The following is a 20,748-nucleotide window of genomic DNA, read 5'->3' on the forward strand; positions in this document are numbered from 1 at the left end:
CTTAAGGTTACAAATACTTATCCCTTAGCCGCATCTTAGGCTCTTGGATTAGAATCTGTGGGGAATCGCCTGAGGACCATTTCCCTTAACAGGCTTCTTTTGGTGATAATTATTCCCTTTAAAGTCTGAGAACTAGTATTCTGTATGGGTCCTGGTCAACTCATTTATTGCCCTGGCTTCAGCTGTTGTCACTTTTGTTTATATCTTTCAAATTAGGGTTCCTTAATATTTTTTAAGTTTCAAATACATTTACCAACTATCATATGGACACATCCACCTTGATGTCTTACTGATATCTCAAATTCTACATGTCTAAGATCAAATGCTTTATCATTCTTCCTAAAATTGTTTCTTTAAATACTGGAACTCAGTTAATGGCATTTTTATCTCCTTACACTTCAGAACTGGAAACAGTAAAGTTATTTATTTTTCTCCTCTTCATTTACCTACCTTCCTCCCCATAAAATCCAGGTGATCCTTTCACAGAAATGTCTTTTCAGTTTGACAGTTCTCTTCCCCAAAGAACCACAGTCCTGGTTTTAAACTCTTATCATTATTCTCTTCCTTAGGTTATTGCAACATCCTTCCAGCTGGTTTCTCTCATCTCTCCACACTGCCATTCAACTCCATACTACTTCTGGTCCTTTTTCTAAAATCTAAATGTAATCACATCAGTCTATTTATTTTAAGCCCTTTTGTGAGCTTCCCTGTTAGATTAGCACAGTGTCTCCCAGTAAGGCTGGTCATCAGAGTAACTGGGACGGTTTTGAACAACTCAGACTTCTAGGCTTCAAGGCTCTCCTGATTCACTAGCATGGGCTGAGATCCCAGTTTTTGGGAGGGTCAACAAGTCTGGAAATACCTAGCAGCTGGATTCTGGGCCTGTTGGATAAAAACAAACTTCTTAACTGAGTCTTTTTGCCAAATCTCGTAACCTACCTCTTCGGCCTCATCCCCTATGCTTGTCTTCATGTCTATGAGACAAGACATACTAGGCTTTTCTAAATATGACCAAACATCTTACCATAACTTTGCAGCTTTTTTCACCTGAAATTCCTTTTTCTACATCATCAACTGATAAACTCTTATTTATCCTTTAGAGTCCAATTTAGATATCCCCTCTTGGTCAAGTTCCCCCAGCCCTTGGGTGCTTTTCTGTTTGTCAATCACATTTCTGTAGCAAAATTACTTTATTACAATGCAATTTAGCTATACATATGCACTAGATACTAGAAAGTCCTCAAGTTTCTAATATCTAGTCACATAATGGAAGCCTAGAAAACATTTATTGGATGAATGATCTGGGCCCAAATTTAATATCCTGTGTCCAATCTTATAAGGAAAAGAGCCACAAGAGTTTCTTGCCATGATTGGAGAATGCCTATTTTGGAAAAAACATTTTAGCTAGGGTCTAAGGGTACAGATATTTTCGAGGAACAGGGGGCAACTAGAACCCAATAGTCTGTGGCTAAGCATAAGACTCTAGACCCAGCAGAGTAACCAATGTCCATCAGAAAAAGGATTTAATATCATGATTAAAGGATATAGCAGAAGATATTACCTTATACTATAAACATGTTGTGGTGGATTAATAATATTCACAGATTCTTTGCAGCTCTTCCCACTAAGGCTTGGAGTCTATTCCCCCACCACTTGAATTGAGACTGACTTTGTAACTTGCTTCACCCAATAGAATACAGTGGATGATATATTGCATGATTTCTAAGCAAGGACTCAAGAGTCCTTGTAGCTTCTCCTCTTGCCATCTTGGAATGCTTCTACCATCACAAAAAAAGAGCCCTGCCTAGCCTACTAGAAGATGAGAAGCCATATGGAGGAGTACCAGAGTGCCCTAGTCAGACAGCCCCAGGCAGCTGCCAGGTATGTGAGTGAGGTCACCTGGGATGAGACAGGTTATTGCAAGTGCACGAAGGAGCTCAGGAAACAATATATGAGTGGAACACTACCCCAGCCATCCCACCTGCACTGCACTCTTACTCTCAACCTCCAGAAATGTGACTAGACAAGTGATTAATTATATTGCAGGACTAAGTTGTGGGGTGGTTTGTTCTGCAGCAAAAGATAACTTATATGTAGCTTGATATACATAGTAGTGGTATTTTGGAACATTAATTACCCAACTAATAAGCTATCTTCCAAAACTTCTGAGAGGTTGGACAGGCTCTGATGTTCTACAAAGCTTAGGCAGGATTGGTTTGAGGACTGAGTGGAGTTGAAACTGAAGCTGACAACCAGGCTTTCCTTGTGGCATTTGAGAGAGTCTGGGCAGAATAGAGATGGACAGGAAAGGAGAGTGAATAATAAGCACCACTAACTAGCATGACCAAGTTTTCAATGATCACCTTGTGCCTGGATGTGTACTATGTAGAAATGGAGGTTGTCACTGTCAGATACATTAAAATGTAGCTGGAATTGTAGTGACCTTTACAAATAGGATTCTTTCCTGAGAATTCTTTAAAAATATATATGGTTTTCAAAGTTGTTTTTTTATCCTTAATTTCTATGTCTTGTTGTTTTAAACAGCTTCTTAATGCCATACAAACCCTGAATCACGTGTAGGAATAATTTACAATCGTGGCCTTATCTCTGAAACGGTGTCCTTCTGAATCTTTAGTTCCATGGCTCCACAGCTATGATGATGAACTGGTGACTGATGGGTAAACACACTGGCAGGATCTGTAAGGGTTTGGCGGTGTTTGGCATGAAGTGCCATATGGTTTTCAGGACCCTGCTCTTCAACAGATGCGGTGTTAACACCCCACTGTACTTAACCACTATGATGGCTTTTGTCTGTCATCATATCTCAATGTATTTCAGAATTCAGCTTCTGTTGTAATTTTTTCACTCCTCTCTTCAAAAGATTTCATTACATTTTCCATGTTTTAATCCAAACAGCCAATGCCAGAAAAAAAAAAAAAGAAAAAAAAAAAGAAAAGAAAAAGAAAAAGTGTAGCCGTAGTGAGTCATTAAAGTGATTCTTCCAGCTGTTTAACTATTATGTCTGGCCCCATAGCAGCCTCTAAAAGGCTAAGAAAACGTTCTGCTTAGACTTTCTAGGGCTGAGAGTTTACAGACCATTGATTTTTCTAACATTAATAAACCCTTATTATCACCTCTTGGAGCAATGGAGCAGAGGAACATAGGGAGGAAACAAAGGATAAAAATGTTTTAGTATAGTAATAGAAATCTTGAGCACTGGAGTCAACAGACCTGGGTTTAAATCATGGGTCAGCTGCTGATTAGCTCAGGACTTTGAGAAAGCTATCTAACCTCTCTGAGTTTGTGCCTTTATCAGTAATATGAGGGTATTGTCTAAGTTATAGAGCCAATTTGAAGTTTAAATGAATGTATATAAATTAGAAAATGCACACAGACAGCAACTGGAGCAGTCAGTCATATCCAAGCACAGTAACTGTGATATTTTGCCAGTCTGGAAGCCTTGCCTACTTCCTCCATTCTTCCTTTGCTGTCAGGCATGGGCTAGTCATTGTGCTTTCCTCAGCAGTTGTGGTGTCGAGGATGAGTGCACAGCAGGTTGCAGTGTTGAGCCAGATGGCCCAGGTGTATTGCTTTCATGAAATTTACAACACAAGGGTATTTACACCTGTCACAGCTGTCACTCATTACAGATGGATCAGACAGTTTTCCCTGAGAGCTGATCATGGATCTGTCACAATCCAGCTCTGCAGAAAAGCTGGTTTTCTTCCTGTTGCCTTGCAGGGTTGGGCAGCTATACTTTCTTGCCTTTCCAGGCAGGACCTGCATTAACCAAGGAGGAAAGCCCTATTTTGCACTCCAACTCCCTAGTCCCTTGCCATTCTTGGGTACTTAGGGATTTGGGGGAGGGCCTGTTCTTCCTCTAAGAGATTGCTGGACTGGTAAGAAAACAACCCAGGGTATGGAAGGCAGTGCAAATTCTGGGGCTAGTCTGGGACTGAAGCCAGGCCCTAGAGTTTCGATCTTGCTGCTGGTTAGCAGTGGCTCCTGTGAATCACTTAAGCTCTCCAAATACCAGCTTCCTTTTTGTGATAAGAAAAAATAATAAAAGTTTTGCAAAGAATAACCTCCAAGAAATCTACCAGCACTATATACCTCTGATTTTTATATATCAGAACTCACCCTAAGTTGCTAAATTAAGATACCAGAAATAGCAACAATAATAACAACTATAAGTAAAAGAAAAAGAAAGCATGTCTGAGTGACATATTGAACACTTGGCTTTGCCTCATATTTATTTCCAAAACCATCTTCATGGCTTCAATTTATCAACAACTTTGGGTTTTGAATTGGACTTGAAGGAAATCCAAATTAATAATAATTTTTTCTTGTTAAGGTTTTTATTTTAAGTTCAGAATAGTTAAAATACAGGGTTGTGTTAGTTTCAGGTATACAATGTAGTGATTCGACAATTCTATACATTACTCAGTGCTAATCATGGTGAGTGTACTCTTTAATCCCCATCACTCATCCCCAGCAAGTCCCTCCTGGTAAACATCTATAGTTGAGAGTCTGTTTCTTGGTTTTTCTCTCTTTCTTTTTCTTTTCCTCTGTTCATTTGTTTTGTTTCTTAAATTCCACATATTAGTGAAATCATGTGTTATTTGTTTTTCTCTGACTGGCTTATTTTGCTTAGCATAATACTCTCTAGCTCCATCCAGGTTGTTTTAAGTGGAAAGATTCCCTTCTTTTATGGCTGAATAATATATATGCCACATCTTCTTCTTTGTCCATTAATCGATTAATGGACACTTTGGCTGGTTCCATAATCTGGCTTATAAATAATGCTGCAGTGAACAGAGGGGTGGGGTGCATATATCCTTTTGAATTAGTATTTTTGTATTGTTTGGGTGACTACCCAGTAGTGTGATTACTGGATCATAGGATATTTCTATTTTGAAATTTTTGAGGAAACTCCATAATGTTTTCTACAGTGATTGCACCTGTTTGCATTCCCATCAACAGTGCAAGAGGGTTCCTTTTTCTCTATATGCTCTCCAACACATATTGTCTCTTGTGTTGTTGATTTTAACCACTCTGACAAGTATGAAGTGATGTCTTATTGTAGTTTGACTTGCATTTCCCTGATGACAAATGGTGACAAGCATCTTTTCACGTGTCTGTTGCCATCTGTATGTCTTCCTTGGAGAAATGTCTGTGTTTTCTGCCCATTTAAAAATAGGATTATTAGTTTTTTAGGTGTTGAGCTATATCAGTTCTTTATATATTTTAGATACCCTTTATGGAATATGTCCTTTGCAAATATCTTCTCCCATTCAGTAGGTTCTCTTTTTGTCTTGTTGCTGTGCAGAAACTTTTTACACTGATGTAGACTCAACAGTTATTTTTGCTTTTATTTCCCTTACCTTGGGGGACATATCGAGAAAAAAGTGGCTAGGGCCAATGTTAGATTACTACCTGCACTCTCTTCTAGGATTTTTGTGGTTTCAGGTCTCACATTTAGATTTGTAGTCTATTTTGAGTTTATTTTTGTGTACGGTGTAAGAAAGTGATCCAGTTTCATTTATTTGCATGTAGCTGTCCAGTTTTCCCAACACCAATTTTTAAAGAGACTGTGTTTTTCCCATTGCCTACTTTTGCCACTTTTGTTGAAGATCAATTGTGGGTTTATTTCTGGGCTTTTTAATCCTGTTCAGTTGATCTATATGTCTATTTTTTGTCTCGGCACCATACTGTTTTGATCACTACTAATGAAAAAAAAAAAAAAAAAAAAGATTTCTTGGACTCGCGCCGCGGCCGGGAGACGCGAAGGGTCCGCAGGCCTCGGGCGATCCGGGTGGAGCTCGCCCTCGCTCGCCTCCCCGCGGCCTTCTCGGTGGAGCAGACGCAGCTGATCCCGCGGGCGGGGGGCGGGGCCGGCGGGGGTGGCGGGGCCGGCGGGGCAGGCCGGGCGCTACCACACGTGCCCCTGCGTGAAGGCCGTGGCGGGGCAGGCGCCTGCTGCTCCCGGTGCTGCAGGACCGTGGGCGGGGGCCGCAGGTCGCCCGGCGGGTCCTCTGGAGCATCGAGCGGAAAACCGACACCTCGGACAAGACGTTGCAGCCGATCCAGGACTATCGGGAGACAGTGGAGGCCGAGCTGAGGCCCGCCGGCACGAACTTGACACACTGAACGAAGATGCATACAAGGACAGCGCCCTCATCAGGCGGTTGCTTAGAGACAACCTAACATGGACCTCAGTGCAGGAGAAGAATGGGATGCAGCAGAAGGGGCAGAACACTAAATGCATACAGGGTGGTCATCCTTCTTCCCCCTCGAGAAACCTTTTTACTCATCTCCATGCCTTACTCCATTTGGACTTCCTATAGCAAAGAAACCCATTCATGTGTATGGGATCACCTGTTCACAGTCTTTTCACACCACAGCTTTGGGAAAACTCCATTCCTTGATTTGCGTTTGTCTTGGCCTTCCTGGTGTGCAGTTACTGCTGTAGAAAAGTATTAATAGGGAGGAGGGGCAGGATGGCGGAAGAGTAGGGTCCCCAAGTCACCTGTCTCCACCAAATTACCTGGAAAACCTTCCAATCATCCTGAAAATCTATGAATTCAGGCTGAGAATTAAAGAGAGAACACCTGGAATGCAACAGTCAGAAGAGTTCAGCTTCTATCAAGGTAGGAAGACGGGGAAAAAGAAAGAAAGAAACAAAAGGCCTCCAAGGGGGAGGGGCCCGCGAGGAGCCGGGCTGAGGCCGGGGCGAGTGTCCCCAGGACAGGAGAGCCCCGTCCCGGAGGAGCAGGAGCTGCACCGACCTTCCCGGGCGGAAAGGGGCTCCCGGGGAGTTGGAGCAGGACCCAGGAGGGCGGGGATGCCCTCGGGCTCCCGGGGACACTAACAGACACCTGCGCCCCGGGAGAGTGCGCCGAGCTCCCTAAGGGCTGCAGCGCGCACGGCGGGACCCGGAGCAGCTCGGGGGGCCTCGGGGGCGGCTCCGCGGAGGGGGCTGTGGGGCGGGAGCAGCTCGGGGGGGCTCGGGGGCGGCTCCGCGGAGGGGGCTGCGGGGCGGGAGCAGCTCGGGGGGCTCGGGGGCGGCTCCGCGGAGGGGGCTGCGGGGAGGGAGCAGCTCGGGGGGGGGCTCGGGGGCGGCTCCGCGGAGGGGGCTGCGGGGAGGGAGCGCAAATCCAACAGTGCAGGCCCCGGAGCACAGGGCGCTGGGACACAGCCCAGGATCCCGCCTCCCCCGGGACAGGCAGAGGCCGGGAGGGCCCAGGACAGCGAGGACGCTCCTGCCCGAGCTGAGCAGATCAGCGGCCCCGCCCCGGAGCCTCCAGGCCCTGCAGACGGAGAGCTCTGGAGTTCCTGCCGGAGCTGAATCCAGGGCTCCAGAGCTGCCCCGCCACTGGGGCTGTTGCTCCTGCGGCCTCACGGGGTAAACAACCCCCACTGAGCCCTGCACCAGGCAGGGGCACAGCAGCCCCCCCAACTGCTAACACCTGAAAATCAGCACAACAGGCCCCTCCCCCAGAAGACCAGCTAGACTGACTGACAACTTCCAGGGGAAGCCAAGGGACTTAAAGTACACAGAATCAGAAGATACTCCCCCGTGGTTCTTTTTTTTTCTTTCTTTTTTTTTGTTCTGTTTTGTTTTGTTTTGCTTTTTGATTTCTTTCCTTCCCCCACCCCACTTTTTTTCTCGTTTCTTTTTCTTTCTCTTCTTCTTCCTTTTTTTTTCTTTTTTCGTTTTTTTTCTTCCTTTTTTTTTCTCTTTCTCTTTTCTTTCCTTCTTTCTCTCCTCTCTTTTTCTCCTTTTCCCAATACAACTTGCTTTTGGCCACTCTGCACTGAGCAAAATGACTAGAAGGAAAACCTCACCTCAAAAGAAAGAATCAGAAACAGTCCTCTCTCTGACAGAGTTACAAAATCTGGATTACAATTCACTGTCAGAAAGCCAATTCAGAAGCACGATTATATAGCTACTGGTGGCTCTAGAAAAAAGCATAAAGGACTCAAGAGACTTCATGACTGCAGAATTTAGAGCTAATCAGGCAGAAATTAAAAATCAATTGAATGAGATGCAATCCAAACTAGAAGTCCTAACGATGAGGGTTAACGAGGTGGAAGAACGAGTGAGTGACATAGAAGACAAGTTGATAGCAAAGAGGGAAACTGAGGAAAAAAGAGACAAGCAATTAAAAGACCATGAAGATAGATTAAGGGAAATAAACGACAGCCTGAGGAAGAAAAACCTACATTTAATTGGGGTTCCCGAGGGTGCCGAAAGGGCCAGAGGGCCAGAATATGTATTTGAACAAATCCTAGCTGAAAACTTTCCTAATCTGGGAAGGGAAACAGGCATTCAGATCCAGGAAATAGAGAGATCCCCCCCCTAAAATCAATAAAAACCGTTCAACACCTCGACATTTAATAGTGAAGCTTGCAAATTCCAAAGATAAGGAGAAGATCCTTAAAGCAGCAAGAGACAAGAAATCCCTGACTTTTATGGGGAGGAGTATTAGGGTAACAGCAGACCTCTCCACAGAGACCTGATAGGCCAGAAAGGGCTGGCAGGATATATTCAGGGTCCTTTTTTTTTTTTTTTTTTTTTTTTTATATTCAGGGTCCTAAATGAGAAGAACATGCAACCAAGAATACTTTATCCAGCAAGGCTCTCATTCAAAATGGAAGGAGAGATAAAGAGCTTCCAAGACAGGCAGCAACTAAAAGAATATGTGACCTCCAAACCAGCTCTGCAAGAAATTTTAAGGGGGAGTCTTAAAATTCCCCTTTAAGAAGAAGTTCAGTGGAACATTCCACAAAAACAAGGACTGAATAGATATCACGATGACACTAAACTCATATCTCTCAATAGTAACTCTGAATGTGAACGGGCTTAATGACCCCATCAAAAGGCGCAGGGTTTCAGACTGGATAAAAAAGCAGGACCCATCTATTTGCTGTCTACAAGAGACTCATTTGAGACAGAAGGACACCTACAGCCTGAAAATAAAAGGTTGGAGAACCATTTACCATTCGAATGGTCCTCAAAAGAAAGCAGGGATAGCCATCCTTATATCAGATAAACTAAAATTTACCCCAAAGACTGTAGTGAGAGATGAAGAGGGACACTATATCATACTTAAAGGATCTATCCAACAAGAGGACTTAACAATCTTCAATATATATGCCCCGAATGTGGGACCTGCCAAATATATAAATCAATTATTAACCAAAGTGAAGAAATACTTAGATAATAATACACTTATACTTGGTGACTTCAATCTAGCTCTTTCTACCCTTGATAGGTCTTCTAAGCACAACATCTCCAAAGAAACGAGAGCTTTAAATGATACACTGGACCAGATGGATTTCACAGATATCTACAGAACTTTACATCCAAACTCAACTGAATACACATTCTTCTCAAGTGCACATGGAACTTTCTCCAGAATAGACCACATATTGGGTCACAAATCGGGTCTGAACCGATACCAAAAGATTGGGATTGTCCCCTGCATATTCTCAGACCATAATGCCTTGAAATTAGAACTAAATCACAACAAGAAGTTTGGAAGGACCTCAAACACGTGGAGGTTAAGGACCATCCTGCTAAAAGATGAAAGGGTCAACCAGGAAATTAAGGAAGAATTAAAAAGATTCATGGAAACTAATGAGAATGAAGATACAACCGTTCAAAATCTTTGGGATGCAGCAAAAGCACTCCTAAGGGGGAAATACATCGCAATACAAGCATCCATCCAAAAACTGGAAAGAACTCAAATACAAAAGCTAACCTTACACATAAAGGAGCTAGAGAAAAAACAGCAAATAGATCCTACACCCAAGAGAAGAAGGGAGTTAATAAAGATTCGAGCAGAACTCAACGAAATCGAGACCAGAAGAACTGTGGAACAGATCAACAGAACCAGGAGTTGGTTCTTTGAAAGAATTAATAAGATAGATAAACCATTAGCCAGCCTTATTAAAAAGAAGAGAAGACTCAAATTAGTAAAATCATGAATGAGAAAGGAGAGATCACTACCAACACCAAGGAAATACAAACGATTTTAAAAACATATTATGAACAGCTATACGCCAATAAATTAGGCAATCTAGAAGAAATGGACGCATTCCTGGAAAGCCACAAACTACCAAAACTGGAACAGGAAGAAATAGAAAACATTAACAGGCCAATAACCAGGGAGGAAATTGAAGCAGTCATCAAAAACCTCCCAAGACACAAGAGTCCAGGGCCAGATGGCTTCCCAGGGGAATTTTATCAAACGTTTAAAGAAGAAACCATACCTATTCTCCTAAAGCTGTTTGGAAAGATAGAAAGAGATGGAGTACTTCCAAATTCGTTCTATGAGGCCTGCATCACCTTAATTCCAAAACCAGACAAAGACCCCACCAAAAAGGAGAAATACAGACCAATATCCCTGATGAACATGGATGCAAAAATTCTCAACAAGATACTAGCCAATAGGATCCAACAGTACATTAAGAAAATTATTCACCATGACCAAGTAGGATTTATCCCTGGGACACAAGGCTGGTTCAACACTGGTAAAACAATCAATGTGATTCATCATATCAGCAAGAGAAAAACCAAGAACCATATGATCCTCTCATTAGATGCAGAGAAAGCATTTGACAAAATACAGCATCCATTCCTGATCAAAACTCTTCAGAGTGTAGGGATAGAGGGAACATTCCTCGACATCTTAAAAGCCATCTATGAAAAGCCCACAGCAAATATCATTCTCAATGGGGAAGCACTAGGAGCCTTTCCCCTAAAATCAGGAACAAGACAGGGATGTCCACTCTCACCACTGCTATTCAACATAGTACTGGAAGTCCTAGCCTCAGCAATCAGACAACAAAAAGACATTAAAGGCATTCACATTGGCAAAGAAGAAGTCAAACTCTCCCTCTTCGCCGATGACATGATACTCTACATAGAAAACCCAAAAGCCTCCACCCCAAGATTGCTAGAACTCATACAGCAATTTGGTAGCGTGGCAGGATACAAAATCAATGCCCAGAAATCAGTGGCATTTCTATACACTAACAATGAGACTGAAGAAAGAGAAATTAAGGAGTCAATCCCATTTACAATTGCACCCAAAAGCATAAGATACTTAGGAATAAACCTAACCAAAGAGGTAAAGGATCTATACCCTAAAAACTATAGAACACTTCTGAAAGAAATTGAGGAAGACACAAAGAGATGGAAAAATATTCCATGCTCATGGATTGGCAGAATTAATATTGTGAAAATGTCAATGTTACCCAGGGCAATATACACGTTTAATGCAATCCCTATCAAAATACCATGGACTTTCTTCAGAGAGTTAGAACGAATTATTTTAAGATTTGTGTGGAATCAGAAAAGACCCCGAATAGCCAGGGGAATTTTAAAAAAGAAACCATATCTGGGGGCATCACAATGCCAGATTTCAGGTTGTACTACAAAGCTGTGGTCATCAAGACAGTGTGGTACTGGCACAAAAACAACACATAGATCAATGGAACAGAGTAGAGAATCCAGAAGTGGACCCTGAACTTTATGGTCAACTAATATTCGATAAAGGAGGAAAGACTATCCATTGGAAGAAAGACAGTCTCTTCAATAAATGGTGCTGGGAAAATTGGACATCCACATGCAGAAGAATGAAACTAGACCACTCTATTTCACCATACACAAAGATAAACTCAAAAAGGATGAAAGATCTAAATGTGAGCCAAGATTCCATCAAAATCCTAGAGAAGAACACAGGCAACACCCTTTTTGAACTCGGCCACAGTAACTTCTTGCAAGATACATCCACGAAGGCAAAAGAAACAAAAGCAAAAATGACTTCATCAAGATAAGAAGCTTTTGCACAGCAAAGGATACAGTCAACAAAACTCAAAGACAACCTACAGAATGGGAGAAGATATTTGCAAATGACATATCAGAGAAAGGGCTGGTTTCCAGATCTATAAAGAACTTCTTAAACTCAACACCAAAGAAACAAACAATCCAATCATGAAATGGGCAAAAGACATGAAGAGAAATCTCACAGAGGAAGACATAGACATGGCCAACACGCACATGAGAAAATGCTCTGCATCACTTGCCATCAGGGAAATACAAATCAAAACCACAATGAGATACCACCTCACACCAGTGAGAATGGGGAAAATTAACAAGGCAGGAAACAACAAATGTTGGAGGGGATGCGGAGAAAAGGGAACCTTCTTGCACTGTTGGTGGGAATGTGAACTGGTGCAGCCACTCTGGAAAACTGTGTGGAGGTTCCTCAAAGAGTTAAAAATAGACCTGCCCTACGACCCAGCAATTGCACTATTGGGGATTTACCCCAAAGATACAGATGCAGGGAAACGCCGGGACACCTGCACCCCGATGTTTCTAGCAGCAATGGCCACGATAGCCAAACTGTGGAAGGAGCCTCGGTGTCCATCGAAAGATGAATGGATAAAGAAGATGTGGTCTATGTATACAATGGAATATTACTCAGCTATTAGAAATGACAAATACCCACCATTTGCTTCAACGTGGATGGAACTGGAGGGTATTATGCTGAGTGAAGTAAGTCAGTCGGAGAAGGACAAACATTATATGTTCTCATTCATTTGGGGAATATAAATAATAGTGAAAGGGAATATAAGGGAAGAGAGAAGAAATGTGTGGGAAATATCAGAAAGGGAGACAGAACGTAAAGACTGCTAACTCTGGGAAACGAACTAGGGGTGGTAGAAGGGGAGGAGGGCGGGGGGTGGGAGTGAATGGGTGACGGGCACTGGGGGTTATTCTGCATGTTAGTAAATTGAACACCAATAAAAAATAAAAAAAAATAAAAGTATTAATAGCATCATTTCATATAAACATGAGTAACTTCCAAACACTTATGTAGAGGACTAAAAATGTATCTGGTATTTAAGTAATCTGAACCAGTTCTGCAAGTGACTGTGTTTTGTATTACTCTGAAGATATGAAATGTAGTCATTACCATTTAAAAGTGTTCCACATAACTTAATTTCCCCTACTCTTCTTCAGGGGTTTCCTTTCAGTAAGCAAATTTTCATGCTCTTAATGTATTCCTTTTTGGTAGGAATCCAGAAGTATTAGATTGAGTGGAAAAGCCTTTGGCATTTCTGCGCTGGGGGTCACAAAGTGAAATGCCTCCCGTATCATATATGATGGAGGTCTTGTGTATTTGTGACAACAGGAAGTTTCCTTACTCATTCTTCATTTGCTGCTGTTTAAGTTGACAACTTCCCTTCCCAATAAAAATTCACTTACACCTTAAAAAAAAAAAAGATTTATATAAATAAATTATTTGGGGAGGAGGAGCAGAGGAATAAGGGAGAGGGAATGAATCTCAAGCAGGCTCCCCACTGAGCAAGAAACTTGAAGCAGGGATCCCTGGGTGGCGCAGCGGTTTAGCGCCTGCCTTTGGCCCAGGGCGCGATCCTGGAGACCCGGGATCGAATCCCACGTCGGGCTCCCGGTGCATGGAGCCTGCTTCTCCCTCTGCCTGTGTCTCTGCCTCTCTCTCTCTCTCTCTCTCTCTGTGTGACTATCATAAATAAATAAAAAAAAAAAAAAAAAAAAGAAACTTGAAGCAGGGCTGGATCCCACAACCCTGAGATCATGACCTGAGCTGGAATCAAAGTTGGATGCTTAATCAACTGAGCCATCCAGACACCCCTACTTATGGCAATTCTTAAAAGCATAAATCCTTTGTCCATGAGTATGAGGCAAAAAGTCCACATGCAGACAAGAAATAAGTAATTGGCAGCAGCATACATTTTCAGGAAAATATAAGATTGCTTTACTAGAAGTTAGAGTCAACAAAAGGGAGAAATATTTATTAATTTGAAAAAGAATAAATTTATTTTATTTCTAATTTCCTATCACTGTCTAATCATTATCTTATCTCAGAAGAGGACATATTAAAAATAATAATTAAAAAAATTTTAAAAAGAAGAGAACACATTACAGAAATATATTATCAAAACCAAATGTGGGGAATCCCTGGGTGGCTCAGTGGTTTAGTGCCTGCCTTTGGTCCAGGGTGTGATCTTGGAGTCCTGGGATCGAGTCCCACATCAGGTTCCCTGCATGGAGCCTGCTTTTCCCTCTGCCTGTGTCTCTGCCTCTCTCTCTCCTCTCTCTCTCTCTCTCTCTCTCTCTCTGTGACTCTCATGAATAAATAAATAAAATCTTAAAAAAAAAACAACCAAATGTTCCCTAGAATTCTTGACCAATCATAAAGATTTTGAAAAGTCCAAGTAAAATATCCCTCAAGTATATTTATATATTATTCAGGATTTTGACCACAAGAGGGAAGCTAATTCTAATGATCATTTGGGATGCTATTTAATATATTTTATATCACTTTAGGAAAAAGGGTGAAGGTAAATCTCAATATTAATCATCAGAAGAATATGGCCTCATTCTTCATAGAAGTTGAACTTCTAGTGGTTTGCAGTATGAAAGCTTTCTGACCTCATGAATAGTAGGGTGTTAAGTTCATAAAAATAAACAGAATCCATAAAACTCAGTTATTGGTACATAGGTGAAACAGCATCCTCCAGTGCTTTTTAGCTCCTTCCTTCCCTCATGTCCAGAAGTGCTGGGATGTGATGACAATTAGCTACAGTCCACCAAACAGAGTGGCTATAGTCTCGTTTAGGGAACCAATGGAGGTTTGGCCACGAGGCTGTCATAACTTAACCCTGCCCTGACAGCATGCTAACATATCACAGATTTTTTTTCTGGGTTCTTCGCTCCTGCATTATGGATACATTATAACTTGGAAAATTTCATAAAACACCCCTTACTTTATACTAGAGTCACTTTTCATCCAGTGAAATGCTAGAAACATCTTAGGAGAACAGTATAGGCTGATCTCATGCTTGCTTCCTCTTTCATTTTTCTACATTAAATTCTACATTAAATAAAATGGATGACATACATTTGGTATATTTGTATCCTTAGGTTTTCTATCAAACAAAGTATACACTATTATGATCAATGGAGGAATAGGTTAAACAGGATATTTGGTTGATTTTTATTTTTATTTTTTTAAGATTTTATTTACTTATTCATGAGAGACACCAAGAGAGGCAGAGACAGGGGAAGTCTCCGTGCAAGGAGCTCGATATAGGACTCGATTCTGGGACTCCAGGATCATGCCCTGAGCCTAAGGCAGACGCTCAACCCCTGAGCCACCAAGGTGTCCTGATTGTTGTGGATTGATGTGTGATTCCCTTGAATAAGCATATGGCATACTTCCATACCATCAAAACATTTTTTATTTTATCAAAGATCATAAAGTCAATAAATCTCAAAATAAATTGAGACAATTCTCACAACAGACCTTTTTTGAGGACACTTGGAAATCTTTTAAGGTTTTTTTTAAAGCTGATCTTTCATTACTTTGGAGATGAGTTTAAATAAATCTAATCTAACAATAGAAGCAGACAAACTTCTGTTTTTCAGTTGTCACTAGATTAACTTAAGGCTTTCATTTGTAAAGACAAATGGTGGAAGTAGCTCTTTCTCAAATTTTCAAACGGAGTTTGACTAATTAGTGGCATGATTTAACAATCTAGAGACAATTGGTTATGGGGAGATTTTCACTGATTGGGAACCAGCTTCTCTCACATGGGCAAAGCAGCTGTTATATGTTGTATCCCAGAACACATAGCTACTTTCTTAATTGGCACAGATTTTGTTTATCATGGTGATTGTATACTACTCTTTGACTTATTTTGATGGACTCACTGGTTTTGGTTTGGTCTATGTGCTCTTTCACATGAGTGTTTACTTAGTTATGTTTAGATAATTTTTTTCACTTTTGATAAACAGTTTATTATTTTAGTTACTAATTAAAATACACACACAAGTACATATAATTATTAATCCTCTTTATTATTGAAAGTTCTCTAGGTAAAAATAAATTTGATATATATAACAGTCACAAATATGTGACTGTTAGGATCCTAACACATTTCCTTCATTTAAATCAGGATTTCTCAACATTGGCACTGTTAAATTTTTGGTGGATAATTGTGAAGGGCTGTCCTGTGCATTATAGGATATTCAGAGCATTCCTTGCTCCTCTCCACTTGTAGCACATTCTTTTCCCCAGTTGTAACAACCTACAAAAATATTTGTAGGCATTGCTAAATGGCCCCTGGGAGAAAAAATCGCCCCCTGTTGAGGAATACTGATTTAAACAATTGTGTTTATATTACCATTTGATAACATGCATTTTCTTAGAAATTCAATTCTCAAATTATAACAGCGCAGTCTTTGGAATGCTTAGAGACATATTTTAATAATATGCACAGCTGTCAGCAGCACTATCATGAAAATATTATTTTTAAATATGTGTTCAGATTTTGTCATTGAAACTCAGCACTCTGCTCCTCTAAAATCTTAAAAATTAAATGTTCATCAGTTAAGAAAATTAAGGCTCATTAGGTCAGATCACTGGGATTTTTAAGTCTTTTTCTTCCTTCAATTTAAATATTATCTATTAATACTGTCAAAGTGAATTTAACGATCTTTCCCATCCCTTCAATTTACTACTTTAAATCCATGAAGACAGTCTAATTTATTAGAATTATCTTCAACATAAGCACAAATGACTCTGTTAAGAATTGGAGGCACTCTCTAATGAAAGACATGCAAGAGCTTTAGGCAAGCAACTTTGGGAAAAATCACGTAATTACTCAAAAGTCTTTCTAAATCTTGATTATATTTTAAAAAGTTCAAGTTACCAGGCAATGAACTTTGGATTCATTAACTGGCACTCTGAACTTCAGGATGTTCTATTTAGGACAAATTTCCAATAAACCCCTACCGTTGGTCTATTTACTAATTTTCACAAAGGTTTTTATGTGATGGCCGACATCCAATGTAATGGCCTGTTCCTCCTACTCCTATCAGGTTCTAGTATCTATGTTTCCCCTAGACTTTACTCTCTTTAATATCTTCTTACCTTCATAGAATGCTCTCTCTCCTTGGGTTGCCTTCTCCTCCTATTCATATTTCAAAGCATCATTTCCTGCCTTCTCTGTGAAATCATCCTGAATGTCTTCAATGTCATTCTCTTCTTCCCCTGATTACAGCCTCTGAGCTCCACTTCACATATAATTTCCTCTATTCCAATTTATCTCTGCAAAATTCTCTTACCCTGGGCATTCCTGGAGGGAACTTCATCTTTTTCAAATCTGATAGATCTGGCACTTTATAGAGGCTTCCTGTATAGGACTGTCCTGTTGGTATGCATACAACTGTCTTAAACTCCTCAATGGTTTTCCTTGTCTGCTATATAGGGTAGAGCAAGGTCCTTATATCGACTCATTTCTTTGCTTCTGAGGAAATCTCTTCATGTTGGGTAATTTGCATAATGGTTAAAATAGCTAGCAACCCTTATTGCTTCTGTTTGATTAAAATTGAGGCAAACTTCTTATCCCTTTGCTTCCTAGAGTCTATTCATTTGTAGAAGAGATGCTGTGGAGAGATTCCAAAGTGATTGTAAGCACTGCTAACATGGATTAGTCTGAACCAGACCGTCACATTCTGTTAGTCATAGTAATGGAAAGAGAAGAGCTTTGATATTCTTGGTGCAACACAGTGAGGACAGGACCAGACAGAAGCTTACACAAGGATGATTATTTAATTCTTTCTTTAATTTAGTGGAGACAATCTGTCTTTTCTTCCCTTCTTCTTATTGCCTTGTTTTTTTGAAGGTAATTGGAGAGAATAGATCTGGAAGAAAATCTAGGCAATAAATAAATAAATAAATAAATAAATAAATAAATAAATAAACAAAAATAAAAACTACACAGTTGATCTTAGCCTTAAAGAAGTTCATTCAAAGAGAGGAATATTGAAACACAGGAGAGAAATGCAGATGTCCATATTCATGGAATATGGAATTATAGCTGCTGATCCACAGTCTAAAGGAGAGACTGATAAATAAGGAAATACATACCTGAGTTGTTTTCTCAAAGGCTTTAACTTTCTGGCTTTGCTGAAATTTCATGTTCTTGGTAGATTTCACTGCCGGATTATAGGGGAGGAAGAAATTACGGATGTTGGAGAGTTGGGTTAAAAACTGGCAACAAAATGGCTTGTGTTCTTGAGTCTACTTTTTTCTTTCCTTTCTAAAAGGAGTCCTGGAAAAGGAATGTGCTTTTTTTTTTTTTTTTTTTTAAAGATTTTATTTATTTATTCATGAGAAACACAGAGAGAGACAGAGACACAGGCAGAGGGAGAAGCATGCTCCCTGTGAGGAGCCTGATGTGGGACTGGATCCCAGGACCCCAGGATCACGACCTAAGCCAGAGGCTGACCTCAACCACTGAGCCACCCAGGTGTCCCAATGAATGTGCTTTGATTGGGGAAACCTAGGCCAAGTCTGGCCTGCTTCTTGTAGTTTCAAAGAGCCCTACTCCCACCCTGGCCTCACCCTAAGGCCAGTATAGCCAGTTGCTATAAGTCTCTGCATTAGAAATGGAGCTGTCACAACACTAGGGAATGACTGTTTTCTTAATATTCCAACTCAAAGCACAAAGTACAGGTATTTCCTCAAGGTGCATGCATACTGGTGAGTGTGATAATTAAGATTAATGATCCAGCTCACTCTTAAATTTCAGAGGTTGGTTAACATCGGGAATTCGGGGGTACATTATGACTCAGTACTACAATTGTGGGCCAAATAATTTTGAATGAAAATACAATTATCTTTTCTGTTTTATTTTTTTTTCTCATACTTTAGCTCTTTTTTCATCACATCATCCAGATGAATTGAGCCACCTCTGACCTTTTACCTTACATTCATTCTCCTTTGAGAATACACTGAAACAAGCATCAGTTATGGAAAAAAAAAGGACTCACTCTTCACTATGCACCCAACTTCCACTCTCTCCATGTAGGAAACCCTCTTCACATAACAGCAATTCTGGGGAATGCAGTTCCCCAAATAGTAGCAACTGAAATACAAGTAAGTTCAAATCAATTAAGTAAAATTTATGGGACGTCTACAAAGAATAATTATGGGGAAGCTCTTTGAGGGTATATAGTTTACCACCAAAAAGAATCATGCCTTGCCATAATTTCTACCCCAGCATGGACAGGCTGTCAGGCTGTACCCACTCTGAATTTGGAATAATCCTATTCTTCCCTAAGTCTTACGTCATTTCCTACAGGCTGGGTCTTGAGACTGATTCATTCTGGACACCTGAGAGGTCTTCTGGATCACTTGGCTTAGAGTAAAAGCTGATTATACAAGTCAACTCAAGTCTAGGATTTATCCCCAAGTGCTCTTAGAGCATGTGATGCCTCCTTTCTTTGGTTCATATCACAATTTATTCCAGTTGCTTACTCAAGTTGTTTCTTTTCCTCACTGGACAGTAAGGTCAATGAGATACAAACTCAACTCTGTTCACATTTAGCTTCTAGACTATTTTTCGTGCTGAATACTTGCTCAACAAAATTTATAAAATGAATGTGTCACCGGTTTGAATCCAAACTTGTTTCTTTGGAAGTTTGCTTCTCAAGATATGTCTGGATTCGCACAAGGGCTGAGGGTGTTTTGCTGTCAGGATACTTCCCTAGGTACCATAATCATGCTGGGAGCTGCCCTTCAGCTTAATTTGCTGTCATTGTTGTCTTTTGGTAGGCATGCTTGATCAGATATGCTCCAATCTCCAAGTAGAACACTGATAACTATGTTTACAAGAGGTTGGGAGGTTTGACTGCTTTGGAGACCGAGTGGTCACCAAGAGGCTGGAGTAAGGGGACTTCATACCACCAATAAACCTATCCTTCATTTTTCTCTTCTAAGCAGGCTACAAACTGAGATCAGAGATGCAGCCCAGCTGTACTCTGTCCCCTTCGCCTAATTATGTTGCATATTATGACTTTTCCTTTCAAAAATTAACTTCCAAGACTTAAAGTGCCAAAGAACCATCCCAATGAAAGCCTATGCTAAGATGTGGGTATGTTTAGAAATTGCAAGTAATAGTGGCTCTATCTGAAGCATTTCAAATGTAAACTGGGATTCAAATGCACAGGCTCACTGACTTGAAGGACCTGTTCCCCTCCCCCCCTCCAGATGGAGGGAGATTATTAGAGGCAATACTTGCCTTAAAGAAAGAGTGACTGTTGTTCAATGTATTTCTATTAAGCAAATAGTACACATTCACACACACACACACACACACACACACACACACACGAGCAAGTCCTGAATACTGTCTCTCAACTATTTGATTCAATGACTGTTATTAAGTAGTAAACCCACACCAACTGTACAGTCATTGTGTTTCTAAAAAACATAAATGTCACTTTTTTGGTCTTTAAAAATTATTAAGCAGAGAGAAAGATAGCAATTTCCAGTGTTTGCTTTGGATAGTAAGATGCAGGAGAATTAGCATTACTCTTGAGAGCTGCCATTGGTTAGCTGGAAGGAAAAAGGATATCAATTATACATAATCTAAGAAGCCTCTGCATAATAATCAGGCCCAGTAGGGGCTTTGGGGCAGCTTCGTTATTCTCTTGTAAACACAAGAGCCCAGATAGACATGTCAGTCAGGAGTAGCGGCAGCAATTCTTCCTTTTTAACACCTTCACATTCTATTGCTTCAATATGCAAACAAGGCTGTTTAGCTGAGGGTAGAGCCGGTGCTAATGAGCTCCCTGCACTAACCCTGAAGTAAAAAGGTTCTGTTTCACAGCTGTTCTGA

This window comes from Canis aureus, chromosome 5 (assembly GCF_053574225.1).
Source record: "Canis aureus isolate CA01 chromosome 5, VMU_Caureus_v.1.0, whole genome shotgun sequence".
Classification (NCBI taxonomy): domain Eukaryota; kingdom Metazoa; phylum Chordata; class Mammalia; order Carnivora; family Canidae; genus Canis; species Canis aureus.